The sequence below is a fragment of the Hevea brasiliensis genome, chromosome 3 (assembly GCF_030052815.1).
Source record: "Hevea brasiliensis isolate MT/VB/25A 57/8 chromosome 3, ASM3005281v1, whole genome shotgun sequence".
NCBI classification, from domain to species: Eukaryota; Viridiplantae; Streptophyta; class Magnoliopsida; order Malpighiales; family Euphorbiaceae; genus Hevea; species Hevea brasiliensis.
The window spans coordinates 98914227-98921506 of NC_079495.1; the positions used below are offsets into that span (position 1 = coordinate 98914227).

The 7280-nt window shown below is 36.5% G+C and overlaps 1 non-coding gene across 1 annotated transcript; it reads left to right on the top strand.

The window, feature by feature from the left end:
- The first annotated feature begins 4375 nt into the window (after positions 1–4375).
- On the top strand, positions 4376–4482 carry LOC131178895 (small nucleolar RNA R71). Its single transcript, XR_009147903.1, has one exon. It is a non-coding gene; the product is annotated as a small nucleolar RNA R71 (small nucleolar RNA).
- Positions 4483–7280: the final 2798 nt, after the last annotated feature.

Genomic DNA, 7280 nt, shown 5'->3' on the forward strand with positions numbered 1-7280 from the left:
TATAAGGTGTAGTTCCTATGGGGGTTTTAAATGCTGTTCTATATGCCCAAAGAGTGTCATCTAATTTAAGGGACCAATCTTTTCTGGACTTATTGACAGTTTTCTCCAAGATTTGCTTGATTTCTCTATTTGTGATTTCTACTTGGCCATTTGTTTGAGGGTGATAGGGTGTGGCAATCCTATGCTTTACCCCATATTTTCTCATCAATTTTTCAAATTGGTGGTTGCAAAAATGGCTACCACCATCACTGATTATGGCACGTAGGGCACCAAACCTGGTCAAAACAAATTTTTTCAGAAATTTCACCACAACTTTTGCATCATTGGTAGGTGTAGCAATAGCTTCTACCCATTTAGATACATAATCCACCCCTACCAAGATATATTTATTCCTATAAGAAGATGGAAATGGCCCCATGAAATCAATTCCCCACACATCAAATAATTCAACTTCTAATATGGACTGTTGGGGCATCTCATCTCTTTTGGAAATGTTGCCTACCCTTTGGCACCTATCACACTTGCTTACAAAGTCTCTCACATGTTTAAACATATTAGGCCAATAGAAACCTGATGTCAAGACTTTTTCAACAGTTTTTGAGACACTAAAATGACCAGCATATTCAGAGGAATGACAATGGTAAATAACATCATGAATTTCTTCCTCTGGTATACATCTCCTAATTATTCCATCATTACATCTTCTAAACAAAAGAGGTTCTTCCCAGGAATAAAATTTAACATCATGCAAGAATCTTTTCTTTTGCTGCCAAGATAAATCAGGTGGCAAGACACCACAAGACAAGAAATTCACAATATCAGCAAACCATGGAAGTGCAGAATTCAACACATACAACTGCTCATTCATGAAAAATTCATCAATTGGCACAATTTCATCATCTTTATTTTCAGTTTTCATCCTAGAAAGGTGATCAGCCACCACATTCTCAACACCCTTTTTATCTCTTATTTCCAAATCAAATTCTTGAAGTAACAATATCCATCTAATCAACCTAGATTTAGCTTCTTTCTTGCTCATTAAATACTTTATTGCTGCATGATCAGTGAAAACAATTACCTTTGAGTTGACCAAATAAGAACGGAATTTATTAAGTGCAAATACTACCGCAAGGAACTCCTTTTCAGTTGTGGCATAATTAACTTGAGCTTCATCAAGGGTTCGGCTTGCATAGTAAATGGCATAAGGTTTTCTATCTTTTTGCTGGCCAAGGACAGCTCCAACAACAAACTCGCTTGCATCACACATGATTTCGAATGGCAAAGTCCAATCTGGGGGTTGCATGATAGGAGCTGTTGTTAAGGCCGTCTTCAACCTGCAAAAAGCAACCATACAATCTTGATTAAAATCAAATTTAACAGCATGATTCAAAAGATTTGTTAAGGGTTTAGCAAGTTTAGAAAAATCCTGAATAAATCGCCAGAAACCCAAAGATGTCCAAGGAAACTCCGCACTCCTTTGACAGTGGTTGGAGGAGGCATTTTTTCAATAATTTCTATTTTAGCTCTATCCACTTCAATTCCCCTTTTTGAGATTAAATGCCCTAAAACGATCCCCTCTTGGACCATAAAGTGGCATTTCTCCCAATTCAACACTAGATCATTATCAGCACATCTCTGCAAGATTTTAGACAAATTAGTCAAGCATGAATCAAAATTAGTGCCATATACTGAAAAGTCATCCATGAAGACTTCCATAATTTCTTCAATAAAATCAGAAAAAATGGCCATCATGCACCTTTGAAATGTGCCAGGCGCGTTACACAATCCGAATGGCATCCTTCGACAGGCAAAGGTGCCATAGGGACAGGTAAAGGTAGTTTTTTCTTGGTCATCAGGATGTATTGGAATTTGAAAGAAACCAGAATATCCATCTAAGTAACAAAAGAATGAATGCTTGGCTAATCTCTCTAACATTTGGTCCATAAAAGGAAGGGGAAAATGGTCTTTTCTTGTAGCATTGTTCAACTTCCTATAGTCTATGCACATTCTCCAACCTGTAACAGTTCTAGTGGGTATTAATTCATTATTCTCATTTTTAACAACTGTCACCCCACCTTTTTTTGGTACAACATGCACAGGACTAACCCACTCACTGTCAGAAATGGGGTAAATAATTCCAGCAGCTAGTAATTTTAGGATTTCCTTTTTCACAACATCCTTCATTGTAGGATTCAATCTTCTTTGGTGTTCAATAGAAGGTTTACTATTTGGCTCAAGGAAAATCCTATGCATACAAACTGTTGGACTAATTCCCTTTATATCATCAATTGCATAACCCAAAACTCTTCTATATTCTCTCAAAACTCTCAACAATTTTTCTTTCTCAATATCAGTCAAACATGCATTAATTATAACAGGATATGTTTCATTTGGTCCAAGAAAAGCATACCTGAGGTTGGAAGGAAGAGGTTTAAGATCTACCTTTGGGGCATCCTCTACCTTTAATGATGGTGGTTTGATCTCCAAATTTTGCACTCCTTCAAGTTGAAAAATTGTGGCTTCAAGATGTGGTGGAGAGCTCTCCAAGTGTTGTGCAAAAGTAGCCATGTTGTGATTATCATCATCAATGCTCCCACCATGGACTAAGCAATTTTCAAGTGGGTCTTGTGGATAGCTTTTTCTGAAATGCTCTTGAACAATCTCTTCAATAATGTCTACCCGCAAACAAGACTCAACTTCTTCATGTTTCCTTTTCATGGCAGGATTGATGTTGAATATCATTTGATCATCTCCCACTCTAAGTGTCAATTGCTCACCCTTTACATCAATTAATGCACCAGCTGTTGCCAAAAAGGGTCTTCCCAATAAGATAGGAACTTTTGTGTCTTCTTCCATATCTAAAATGACAAAGTCCACCGGAATGTAAAATTTCCCAACCTTGATAGGCACATATTCAAGAATGCCTTCCGGATACTTAATTGAACGGTCAGCCAATGATAGATACATGTTTGTGGGCTTCAATTCTCCCATATTCAACTTCTCATATATTGAAAGTGGCATTAGGCTGACGCTAGCTCCAAGGTCACATAAGGCATTTGCCACACAATTATCACCAATATGACAAGGGATGGAAAACACACCCGGATCTTTGAGTTTGGGAGGTAACTTCTTCTGAATTATAGCACTGCATTGCTCTCCCAAGTTGATGGTGTCATAATCTTCTAGCCTTCTCTTGTTGGAAAGAATCTCCTTCAAAAATTTGGCATAACTTGGCATTTGGGATAGTGCCTCAGTGAATGGCACATTGATATACAACTTCTTTAGCACTTCAAGGAATTTGCCGAATTGTTTGTCTAGCTTATGCTTGATGAATCTTTGAGGGTAGGGAAGGGTGGGTTTGTAAGGTTCAGGTGGGATGTATGGTTTCTCTCCCTCATCTTGCTCACTTTTGCTTTCTTCTTCTTTTTCATTTTTCTTGCTCTCAACTGAATTTTCTTCTTTTGTGCTCTCTTTTTCTTCTCTCTTGTTTTCACTCTCTTGACCAACTTTTTTACCACTTCTCAAGGTTACAACCTTACATTGTTCATGAGGGTTTTGTGGTTGGCTAGGTAGTTTCCCATAGGAATTGCTTCCTGATGAGCTTGCTTGTTGCGCCAATTGAGTCTCCAACATGCGGTTGTGGACTTGTAATTGATCCATGGTTTGTCTCATGTGTTGCATTTCTTCCTCCAATTTGCTATTCATCTTGCTTTGTTCAGCAAAAAATTTCTCCATCATGTTCTCCAAGGATGGCTTCGGTTCATGGGATGGAAGGGATTGTTGTGCTCTTGCTTGATATCCAGGTTGTGGCTGCCTTGTGGGCTGAAATTGAGGCTGAAATTGAGGCCTATTTTGCTGCATAAACTGCTGGTTATGAGGATAATTTGAGCTTTGGCCTTGTTGAGCAAAAGTTACTTGTGGTCTCCATGTTGAGTTGTTCACATTAGAATAAGAATTTCCCATAGGTTTTTGTTGATAACCTCCTGCATAAGCAGCTTGTTCTTGCAAATAATCATCACCATAAGAAGAGTAATCAACTCCACAACTTTGAGTTCCATCTGTGAAGGCAACTTGTTGCATAGTTGTAGGAGTTGAGGTTGTTGCCTTTGTGCAAAAATCACTAAGAAGCTGAGTCAACTGGTCAAATCTTGCATTCATGTAGCTAACTGAGTCTAGTTCATAGATCCCAGCTTTCTTTGGCTCAAGTGCTCTAGGATTTCCCCATAAATGGGTATTATGAGCAATCTTCTCTAATAGATCATAGCATTCTTCACTTGTCATTCTCATGAAATCTCCTCCTGCTTGTGAATCAATTGTGTTTCTTATGGCTGGAGTAACTCTGGTGTAGAAATTCTGAACAATCATCCATTTCGGTATTTCATGATGAGGACATTGCCTTTCAAGCTCCTTAAATCTCATCCAAGATTCATACAAAGTTTCATCATCTCTTGGTTTAAAAGCTACCATCAAATTCCTCAAATGAGTGGTCTTCCCAGGTGGGAAAAATTAAGATAGAAAAGCTTGAGATAGCTGCTCCCAAGTAGCTATAATAGCTTGTGGAAGTGAGTCATACCACTCCAATGCTGAATCCCGAAGAGAGAATGGAAATAAGGTGAGCCGAATAACTTCATCAGAAACTCCAGGTTGTCTTTGTGTACCACATATCATCAAAAATTTCTTCAAATGAGAATGAGGATTTTCAAGTGGGCTACCTCCAAATTGTGAATTTTGAACCATTTGAATAAGACCAGTTTTTAATTCAAATTGATTAGCTCCAATAATAGGTCTGTTATCTCTCACATCAGTACATCTAGGAAAAGCATAATCTAACATGGATCTTCTTTGAGGATCATTTTGATTAGCATTTTGCCCGTTTTGCTCGTTTCCTCCATTATCTCCACCAATAGCTCTATTTTGATTCTCCATATTTTCGATTGTCTCCTCTTGCTCAAATATTTGTTGTTCTTCTTTTTCTGCTTCTTTTCTTTTTTTGTATTCCTTTTTGTTGGCTCGACAGAATTTTTCAATTTCAGGATTGAACAACAATTCAGTATCACTTGTGCTTTTCGATCGTCTCATAAACAAGAAAAAGTACCTGAAAAACACAAGGAACAATAGTGAAAATAAAAGAAAATAAAAATTCTAATTAGCTTAAAACAATTAAAATCCAATTTAAAAACAAACAATTCCCCGGCAACGGCGCCAAAAACTTGATACGGTGTGTCGTGTAGTCCGCAAGTGCACGGGTCACAGTAGTATAGTTTTAAAAAATGATATCGATCCCACAGGGAATTGTGCTTAAATTGGAAATAAAAGTATAAGCTAATTAGAGTGACAAAATTTAAAGATGTAAAATGAAATTTGGAATTAAAATTGGTATTTAAGGAATTAATGCTAAATCAAACAATTAACTAAAATTAATTAAACTAGATTACCAAAAATTAATTTGAAATTTCTATTTATGAAATTAAGAAGAATTAAATCTAAAATAAAGTAATTCTAGATATTGGATTTAAATTGAAATTGCTATTTATGAGATTTGGAGGATTTAAATCTAAATTCAATGAAAATTAAATTGATTCTAGAGATTGGATTTTCAATATTGTTTGCATGTGATTTTTCCCTAATTTAGCCAAACACATGAGAATTGCAATTTTAAGGGAAATCAATTCTTAAATTTTTGAAACCTTTTTCAAGCATCTCAAAGTTGGTTTTCATTAAATCAAACCCTGTTTTCACGGTATTTCAAACCTAACAAAAACCCAATTAATGCTCTAATTGATTTTTGGAAAGTTCCCCTTAATCTTCTTAGCTTATTTCTAACACCAAGAAAATAAAGTTTATTGCAAGATTATCCATCCCCAATATTCACTTTTCAGTCCATCTATTAAGGATTAAAACTTAACTTAATGAGGGCCCATTCATCAAGCAAGGCAATAAGCACACAAGCAATAAATCAAAATATAACAATCTTCATTTAAATGGCCAAATCAGTTCAAAACCACAAAACAAATCAATATTTACAAACCCATCTCTAGAATCTCAATCAACTACTCACAAATCATTGTTTAAAGACAAACCCAAATGAAGAAATGAAGAAATAATGGAAATGTAAGCTAAAAGGGGTAGAAAAAACCCAGCAAATTTGCAGCAGGATCTCTGCAGAAAAGTGCAGAAACGTGATCCTTGCTGCTGCTGAAAGAAAATGCAGAAAGTGCTCCTCCTTCTCTCTTTCTAACTTTTCCGAAAATGACTCCCTTGCTCTCTATATGGAAAGAAAGTGATAAAGGGCACTTTATATAGGCGAGGGGACTGTTCTAGAATGGGTAAAAGGGGGAAGGATCCAGAGAAAGTGAGGTAAAAAGCTGGAGTAACGGAAATGCCACGTCAATTATTTTCCAGTAAAAACGACATAAGCCGAGTCAGTTGTGTCGCGGGTTGTGTCACTCTCGGCGTGAATATCTGACCTGCGACATAAGCTAATTCGGTTGTGCTGCAGGTTGTGTCGCTCTCGGCCATTTTTTTACTCAACTTCAAAATTTTTGCAATTCGATTTTAATCTCCTCCAAATGGCTACTCTGATCAAAATACATCAAATTTCTCCAAATTTATCCTACAAAACAAATGAATTCCAAAAATTAAACTAAGAAAAGTGAAAATTGCAAAAATTGACTAAATATATACTAATATCTAAAATAATAGCTATGAATAAGGGTAAATTATGTGCAAAAATTACTCCTAAATGATGATCTAAAATGCATGCATCAAGTACCTGCGAATGTGCTGGTCAGTACCTGCAGTTGGTGCTTCCCAATTGTCAGTATTATATTTGAACTTGTATGTCAGTACCTGCATTTCTTACTTGACTTTTGTTGCTTGGGAATGCTCATTATATCCCTTATATTTATAGATATGACATCAGATCCTCTTCTGATTCCTAAGTACCGGCTGGTACCCAGGTACCTGCCACCTCATAGGTAGTAGCAGCTCCACAGGTACCATTAATGGTACCACAGGTTTAGCAGTGGTGTTCCTAGCATTCTCTCGTCAAGTGCCGATATCAAATATTGGGGAGTTGTCTATCCAGCTTTATTTCAGAGCTACTTATTGACTCCAAGCTTCCTCCAAGAATTTTTTTACATGCTGTAGTCATTATATCTTGATGTAATAAATTTAACATACAAGTAAATGCTTGCATATTTGTTGAACGGTTTTTATTTATTAATGAAAGTGGCCATAAGGCCTACTTGTTACATTAGCCTTTATTTATTTTGCATAAG